Below are 8904 nucleotides of genomic sequence, written 5' to 3'. Positions count from 1 at the left end.
TAAAAAAGGCCGTTATGAAATTGGATACGCAAACAATGTCAACAGTAAAGACCTTAAATACTGCAAGTTGTTTTCCAAGAAGTAATTTAAGTTGGTTGTAAAGAATTCATCCTCTTTTGATACAAATGTACGTTGGCAAAATGCTCCTCTAGGAATTGAAGAAGAAAAAAAAATTCTCTAATAAAAGTGGTTCAATCTGTTGTTACCGAAAAGGAAACATCGTTTTTTATTGATCTTGGGACGAAGCAAGAAGCGTCTGATTAATCTTTGTACTCGTTTCATACTTTGAATAAATTTTATCGCCATAACATGTCAAAAAAAGTTATGAGTTTTCGAAAAAAACAAGTTTGCTAAAGGGTTCCTCTTTATCACTTTTTTACAGGCCTTGAAAATTTAAATTATGTCACAGTTTCATATCGTCTACTCCCAAGAGGCCGTTCACGTTATACTTGGAGAGGTTCTAGACAATATAATACCTCCCTATTCTTTCATGGACAACCCTTCATATAAATTTTGAAAGTAGGGAAAGACCTTGCATGCTTACCAGCCACCCTCCTAAACTATCCACGTGGATTGTAGATGACCCTAAATGCATGGTATATTTTATGGACGGTCATCACGCATCACGCAGTGCTATGTGTCTTTTTGTGTGATTGTTATAATTATATGGGAACGTCCACAAATTACGTAACGCTTAGAGGGGGAGGGAGGTTCCATGAAGTGTGACGACCCATACAAAAATTTCAGATGCTTCATACAAAAAGTGTGACATAGGGGGGAGGTCGAAAATGCCCAATTTTTGCGTTACGTAATTAATGGATCTTCGCTATTATAGATATTATTATGTTATAGATATTATCTCCTTTTTTCAGTGTGACAAATATGCGTCCATTTATCCCGGTTTGACAAGTATGCGTGCATTTGTTCGAATGTGACAAATTACCTTCACATTTTTTTCGTGTTTCTTCTGTTTTGACAAAATATTTCGAAAATACGTATCAAATTATGACGTTGAACATCAAAACCTCAAAAATGTTAACATGTAACATGTGGCATTTATGCGTCCAACGGCAGTACATTGTTCTGTAACGTCTCCCTGCAAGGAACGCATGGGCTGCTACCGACAAAGAATTTTGAACGTCACAAAGTGATTATGATTTGCATTTTTTGCCATTTTTTTGTTTCGGCTCAACCTTCTCTCGTGTAAAATGATGATTTTGTTTCCAATAACGCGCCTGTCCAATAATAAACAGCAAGAATAACAAAATCAGAATCTTGGGAAAATCGCATTTGACTGCTAACGCATCTCAATGATGTGAGACGTCATCATTGTTTACTTCCCATACTTTTACTGTTACCTATTCCAATTTTCTACCGTCGCCAAGCGGTTATGATTTGCACTTTGAAGAAAATATTTCGGCTCTACAATGGTAGATTTGACAATGATCGATTTTGATCCATCCACAATGCGCCTTTCTAATCATTCATAGCAAACAAACGATAGTCCGTATCTTGCGTAAAAAATTCACTTTTCTGCTAAGTAGCCACTATTGCGAAAACATTTTCATTGGCGCCACTGGTATCCGGGGACCGTAATAGATGCCATTTTTGCAATCAACCCTTTCTTCTTATAAAATGTTGGTCCTAAGGAGAACCGATTTCCCACAACAGTAACAAAACGATAGTCCAAAGATTGTTGCTTTTGGCGAGGGCCTCTCGATGTTCCGCTTTCTGCTGAGACTGCTGTTACGGGCGTCATCGTTGTGTCCGCTCTCCAAGAAAACTTAATTGAACTGAGGATTGCCCGTAAGTTGCACGATTTTGATGTCTGTGCTTGCGATGCACATACGCGATTGGTTTCACCGATTTTACAGTGCCAAGTAAAATTCATTTTTTCAATAGTTCAGTACCTTGAATGCATTTTTTCGATACACACTTAGGGTCTGTCTCATTTGGAGAATTAAACTGAAATTAAACTTAAAAGTGACATTTCAATAATTATCGAATAACCCTGCTCGCAGAGCAAGATTACTTTTGACAGATATCGAATCATTTTCCATCGATGTCCTATTGGAATTGCTGGGTAGCACCAGCCATTCTTATAACGGGGTGATATTTTAATTTTCGAACTGTCACTTTTAAGTTTAATTCTCCAAATGAGACAGACCCTTAATTTATTTTAACGGGCTCGGTAGACGAATTACCGATTTCTCAACAGCTGAGCTCTCGGTAGTCCGCTCAGTAAAAAAGATCAGCATTTTACCGAGTCCTCGGTTTGCTTTTCAGATGGTGAAATGTCAAACATTACTGATAAGATCTGTAAAAACTACTGAGCGCTCAGTAAAAATAAACTGAAGAATCTGTAAAAAGAATACAGACCTCGGTTATGAATATTACCGATTTTTTTTTTAATATTTGTAAAAGAAGTAAAAAAAACGTTTTGGATCGAAATGTGTATATTTATTTTCAAAAATGGTAAATGTAGATATACAGCGTATAGAAACAAATTCGACCAAGCCGGATACAAAAACATCTTTAATGTATACAGGATTTGAGAGTTGGGCCATAGAGTTCATTCCAAATCCTGCCGCTACCAATGCCGTTCCGTTTCATTACGTTCGGTGTGGGTGGTCCAGCAGATACAACGGTGAGCATCAAAGCAAGTGGATAGATCAAAAGGAAGATCATTTGCAGAACTTCCGTTGACAGCTTGATTGGCCGCTTTGGACCGAACAATATACTGACGGCAACAATATACAACATTCTGTTCTTGGTCCCCGGCCTGGCGCTTAACGGATACAGCAAACTTCCTGAAAGTATGTTTATATTATATTTTATGTAAGCTGCTAGTTGGATCGGTTCTACTTACCGAATTACTCTCAAGAAAATAGTATTTGTTTGATTAAAACCTCGTGCACAAAGTAACAGTTTAAAACCCAGAAAAGTTTCAATATACAATATGGCGTCACATCAAAGTGTCATGTGAGTCCTGAACGGACCTCGGTAAAAGTATAACCGAAAGGTCAGCAAAGCCTATTTTTTTACTGTTTGCTCGGTATTTTGTTTTGACAACTACAAACAGAGTTTGTTGAACTGAGCAACTCGGTTATCTATTTTACCGATGGTCTACAAATTGCATTACATTGCTGAGAGGTTGGTATAATTTATTACAAAAATCAGTAAACTTTTAAAAATTAACTGACCTCTCGGTTCATTTTCATGTTTACCGGGTAAAACCAGTAAAAAATTTTACCGAGGTGAAATTATCGATTTAAGTGTGTAGTTGAGCAAAATCTTAAAGAGTTCGTCGATCGATTAATACCAAAATCTCTAAAATCGATTGAAAGGTAGCTGAGATACTAGCCCATACTTCCTGACAATTTTTCTTGACGGTTTTAAATTTGAATCTGCAGAAGGACCCCCTATCTTCCCGAAGGACGTGATCCTACGTTAAAAGGCAACACGAAGAGAGTGTGATAGCTGAAGCGCAGAAGAACATGGATAGAAACGATATGCGGAGGTTTTATGCAACGGTCAATGGCGCGCGGCATAAGACTGCGCTAGTGCCCGCCATGTGCAATGACCGAGAGGGGAATTTGGTGACAGACAAGACTTTGGTGGCAGCCAGGTGGAAGGAGCACTTCGAAGATTTGTTGAACGGTGAAAATGAAGGTGTATTAAGGAGCAGGATGGACATAGTCGACGATGGTCAAGCTGTGGAACCAACCAACAAACCAACGCTGGATGAGATTACGAAGGCTCTGAATGAGCTGAAAACCAGTAAAGCTGCTGGGAAGGACGAGATCCCGGTCGAGCTGAAGTGAGCAGCTGCATCAATCAATCCACCACATTATCCAGAACATATGGGAGGATGAAAAACTGCCTGCCGGCTGGTTGGATGGTCTCATATCCCCAATCTATAAGAAAGGGGCAGGCTAGAGTGTGCCAATTACAGAGGAATCACCCTTCTGAACTCGGCATACAAAATCCTGTCGCGTATCCTGTTTAACAGACTGAGACCGCTTGAGGAGTCCTTCGTCGGTGAATACCAGGCAGGTTTTCGTGAGGGCCGATCAACGACGGATCAGATGTTTAGCCTGCGGATGATCCTTGATAAATTCCGGGAGTACAACTTACAGACTCACCATCTGTTCATTGATTTAAAAGAGTGAATTTCAGTGAAGAGAAATGAGCTGTGGCAGATAATGTCCGAACATGTTTTTTTCGGCGAAACTGACCTTCAGCGTCAATGAAGCAATGAGTTAACTCCACCAAAAAATTCACAAAAAATCAAAGAAAATTCAGGGGGTATTTGAGAAGCTGTAAAACTTCAAGTTAATCGAGAAATTCGGATTGCAGACGAAGTGTCAACCTCGTTTGTGACCTTAAATGGATTGAAACAGGGTGATGCACTTTCGAATTTATTGTTTAACATTGAACTCGAAGGCGCTATTAGGAGATCTGGCGTGCTGTTCTGAAATGACCTCTCCGTATCAAAAGGGGGATTAGTCGGTCCGGCTAGCAACAATAAACGCCACAAAACATAATTCAGTGTGCAAACATATTTTTATTTTAACCCATCCATACGATACCTCATTCCTCTTCTACTTCCTTATTCTCCTGCTCACTGTGCATGCTCTTCTTCTTCTTTCTTCTTCCCTTCTCATCTTCTTAGTGTTATAACTCACGTCCGCCGCTCCCGTCTCTACCTCCCGCCTGCCAACAGCAAGAACAGTTCCCGTCGCGTGGGATTCAATGACCTTTGCTCTCCTCAAGAAGTAGGTGATCGATGTGCACCTTGATCGCTGTCCGCTGGAAAGGGGATTCGGGCTGGCCACGTCACGACTGCCAGATCCTCACGGGGTCAGATTCACTGTCACCGTCTTTTCCTTTCCGTTCCGTGGTTCCCGCGATTCTGAATCATTCAGATCCGCGTCTTGAGCGCGATCCCGCCGGCGCTTCTTCTCGGTCCGTCTTTCGGAGTGTTCGTTTTGCGGCTTCTGCCACACAGGGGGTTGGTTGATCCCGGTCTTCACGCAGTACACTCAAACTGCAAAAAAAAAAAGACAAAAGAAGAGCCCTGAGGCACGTTTCGGGTCAGAATGAATACGCCCAAAGATTGTTATTCGTTCTTACTTCCTGGGAAGGCTCTTCTCGTTCTCGAATGCGACAGAGACCAAGGAATTCAGTACCGGTAGCGAACCTGTGTCGAAGGTTTTTTCTTATTAAAAACGTGTTTTTGATGGCTTCTCGATGTTCCTTACCTTTCTGTGAACTTTTCGATTGGCAAACACTTGGTGTGACCAACGTATTTGTCGCCACCGTTTGAGTCTGAATGCCACTCTCGAGGATCGTGAGTCATTTTTCATTTATTTAGTCTACATCTATACAGATAACACTGAATCAACAATTTGACGCCACAATACACGGTTCGAGGCCGCATCTCTCCATCCTCGAATACGCCCCACGCTCGCCAAGTCGTTCTGCACCTGGTCTGCCCATCTCGCTCGCTGCGCTCCACGTCGTCTCGTACCTGCCGGATCGGAAGCGAACACCATCTTTGCAGGATTGTTGTCCGGCATTCTTGCAACATGCCCTGCCCATCGTACCCTTCCGGCTTTAGCTACCTTCTGGATACTGGGTTCGCCGTAGAGCTGGGCGAGCTCATGGTTCATTCTTCGCCGCCACACACCGTCTTCTTGTACACCGCCAAAGATGGTCCTAAGCACCCGTCTCTCGAATACTCCGAGTGCTTGCAAGTCCTCCTCGAGCATTGTCCATGTTTCATGTCCGTAGAGGACTACCGGTCTTATTAACGTCTTGTACATGACACATTTGGTGCGGTGGCGAATCTTTTCGACCGCAGTTTCTTCTGGAGCCCGTAGTAGGCCCGACTTCCACAGATGATGCGCCTTCGTATTTCACGACTAACGTTGTTGTCAGCCGTTAGCAAGGATCCGAGGTAGACAAATTCCTCGACCACCTCGAAGGTATCCCCGTCTATCGTAACACTGCTTCCCAGGCGGACCCTGTCGCGCTCGGTTCCACCCACAAGCATGTACTTTGTCTTTGACGCATTCACCACCAGTCCAACTTTTGTTGCTTCACGTTTCAGGCGGGTGTACAGTTCTGCCACCTTTGCAAATGTTCGGCCGACAATGTCCATGTCATCCGCGAAGCAAATAAATTGACTGGATCTGTTGAAAATCGTACCCCGGCTGTTACACCCGGCTCTCCGCATGACACCTTCTAGCGCAATGTTGAACAACAGGCACGAAAGTCCATCACCTTGTCTTAGTCCCCGGCGCGATTCGAACGGACTGGAGTGTTCGCCCGAGATCTTCACACAGTTTTGCACACCATCCACCGTTGCTTTGATCAGTCTGGTAAGCTTTCCAGGGAAGCTGTTCTCGTCCATAATTTTCCATAGCTCTACGCGGTCTATACTGTCGTATGCCGCCTTGAAATCAACGAACAGATGGTGCGTTGGGACCTGGTATTTACGGCATTTTTGAAGGATTTGCCGTACAGTAAAGATCTGGTCCGTTGTCGAGCGGCCGTCAACGAAGCCGGCTTGATAACTTCCCACGAACTCGTTCACTAATGGTGACAGACGACGGAAGATGATCTGGGATATCACTTTGTAGGCGGCATTAAGGATAGTGATCGCTCGAAAGTTCTCACACTCCAGTTTGTCGCCTTTCTTGTAGATGGGGCATATAACCCCTTTCTTCCACTCCTCCGGTAGCTGTTCGTTTTCCCAGATTCTGACTATCAGTTTGTGCAGGCAAGTGGCCAGCTTTTCCGGGCCCATCTTGATGAGCTCAGCTCCGATACCATCCTTACCAGCTGCTTTATTGGTCTTTAGCTGTTGAATGGCATCCTTAACTTCCCTCAAGGTGGGGGCTGCTTGGCTTCCATCGTCCGCTGAACTGACGTAGTCATCTCCTCCGCTGCCTTGACTTTCATTGCCTGTACTCTCAGCGCCATTCAGATGTTCCTCGTAGTGCTGCTTCCACCTTTCGATCACCACACGTTCGTCCGTCAAGATGCTCCCATCCTTATCCCGGCACATTTCGGCTCGCGGCACGAAGCCTTTGCGGGATGCGTTGAGCTTCTGATAGAACTTGCGTGTATCTTGAGAACGGCACAGCTGTTCCATCTCCTCGCACTCCGCTTCTTCCAGGCGGCGTTTCTTCTCCTGAAAAAGGCGGGTCTGCTGTCTCCGCTTCCGTCTATAACGTTCCACGTTCTGCCTGGTACCTTGCTGCAGCGCGACCGCCCGCGCTGCGTCCTTCTCCTCCAGAATCTGTCTGCACTCTTCGTCGAACCAATCGTTCCGTCGACTTCGACCCATATACCCGACGTTGTTCTCCGCTGCGTCGTTAATGGCTGCTTTGACTGTATTCCAGCAGTCCTCAAGAGGGGCCCCATCGAGCTCATCCTCTTCCGGCAACGCTGCCTCGAGATGCTGCGCGTATGCAGTGGCGACATCAGGTTGCTTCAGTCGCTCTAGGTCGTACCGCGGCGGTCGTCGGTACCGAACATTGTTGATGACGGATAGTTTTGGGCGCAGTTTAACCATCACCAGATAGTGGTCAGAGTCGATGTTAGCGCCACGATATGTCCTGACGTCGATAATGTCAGAGAAATGCCGTCCATCAATCAGAACGTGGTCGATTTGTGATTCTGTCTGCAGTGGCGATCTCCAGGTGTACCGATACGGGAGGCTGTGTTGGAAGTAGGTGCTGCGAATGGCCATATTCTTGGAGGCGGCGAAATCAATTAGTCGTAGGCCGTTTTCGTTCGTCAGCCGGTGAGCGCTGAACTTTCCAATAGTCGGTCTAAACTCCTCCTCTTGGCCAACCTGAGCGTTCACATCTCCTATGATGATTTTGACGTCGTGGCTTGGGCAACTGTCGTACTCACGTTCCAGCTGCGCGTAGAATGCGTCCTTATCATCATCAGTGCTTCCGGAGTGTGGGCTATGGACGTTGATTATGCTGAAGTTGAAGAACCGGCCTTTGATCCTCAACCTGCACATTCTCTCGTTGATCGGCCACCACCCGATCACGCGCCTTTGCATGTCGCCCATCACTATGAAAGCTGTTCCCAGCTCGTGTGTGTTGCCGCAGCTCTGGTAGATGGTATGATTACCTCTAAACGTTCGCACCATTGATCCCTTCCAACAAACCTCCTGCAGCGCTACGATGCCGAATCCACGGTCCTTGAGCACATCGGCGAGTATGCGTGTGCTCCCGATGAAGTTGAGAGATTTGCAGTTCCACGAACCGAGTTTCCAATCGCTAGTCCCTTTCGTCGCCGTGGTCTTCGCCGATGGTTCCGGTCCGTACTCTCCTGTTGATTGTTCCTTGCTTATGACTTTCTAAAGGCTGGATTGCCGGGCCTGACACCAAACCCCTAAATTTCCGGAGGACCATTCCTCCTTATTTCCGGTGGACCATGGTGCACAGTTTCACTTAGAGTCCCTCGCTGGCACTCGGACGATGATCAGCCGCCCCTAACATGGAGAACAGACGCTGTTGTGAGCCGATCCTGACATGGAGAACAGACGCTCAATAAGATTTGCACCTCCGGAGAGGAGCAAACCCCCTTCCCTGTCAGCATACGACCATAGTTCCCACCGGGGTTGGTTACCCGATCTTCCCTAAGGTTGCTCGTATCCCGGCCAGCACCGCGGGAGGTAGGGATAGGAGTTGCTGGGTAAGAGGCTAAGGACCGCGAGATGGGGTCTATTTTATTCCTTCAGGTACGCGAAGTACCAATGGTACGCTTTACCCAGCATTTGCCGTGCCGAGGATCGTGAGTCGTTCTGACCGAAAAGCTGGACACTCGGGGATTTAAAATTCCACCTGCATGAATTGTCATGTTAGCACATTTCAC

The 8904-nt window shown here is 45.5% G+C and overlaps 1 long non-coding RNA gene across 1 annotated transcript; it reads right to left on the bottom strand.

Moving 5' to 3' along the window:
• Positions 1-4560: 4560 nt before the first annotated feature.
• On the bottom strand, positions 4561-5363 carry LOC134223572 (uncharacterized). Its single transcript, XR_009982622.1, has 3 exons — positions 5265-5363; positions 5137-5203; positions 4561-5080 (listed from the first exon to the last, which is right to left on the bottom strand). It is a non-coding gene; the product is annotated as an uncharacterized LOC134223572 (long non-coding RNA).
• Between the last annotated feature and the right edge of the window lie 3541 nt (positions 5364-8904).

Source organism: Armigeres subalbatus, chromosome 3 (assembly GCF_024139115.2).
Source record: "Armigeres subalbatus isolate Guangzhou_Male chromosome 3, GZ_Asu_2, whole genome shotgun sequence".
In the NCBI taxonomy this organism is placed as follows: Eukaryota; Metazoa; Arthropoda; class Insecta; order Diptera; family Culicidae; genus Armigeres; species Armigeres subalbatus.
The sequence above is the reverse complement of the archived record's forward strand: the minus strand, read 5'-3'. Positions and strand labels throughout refer to the sequence as shown.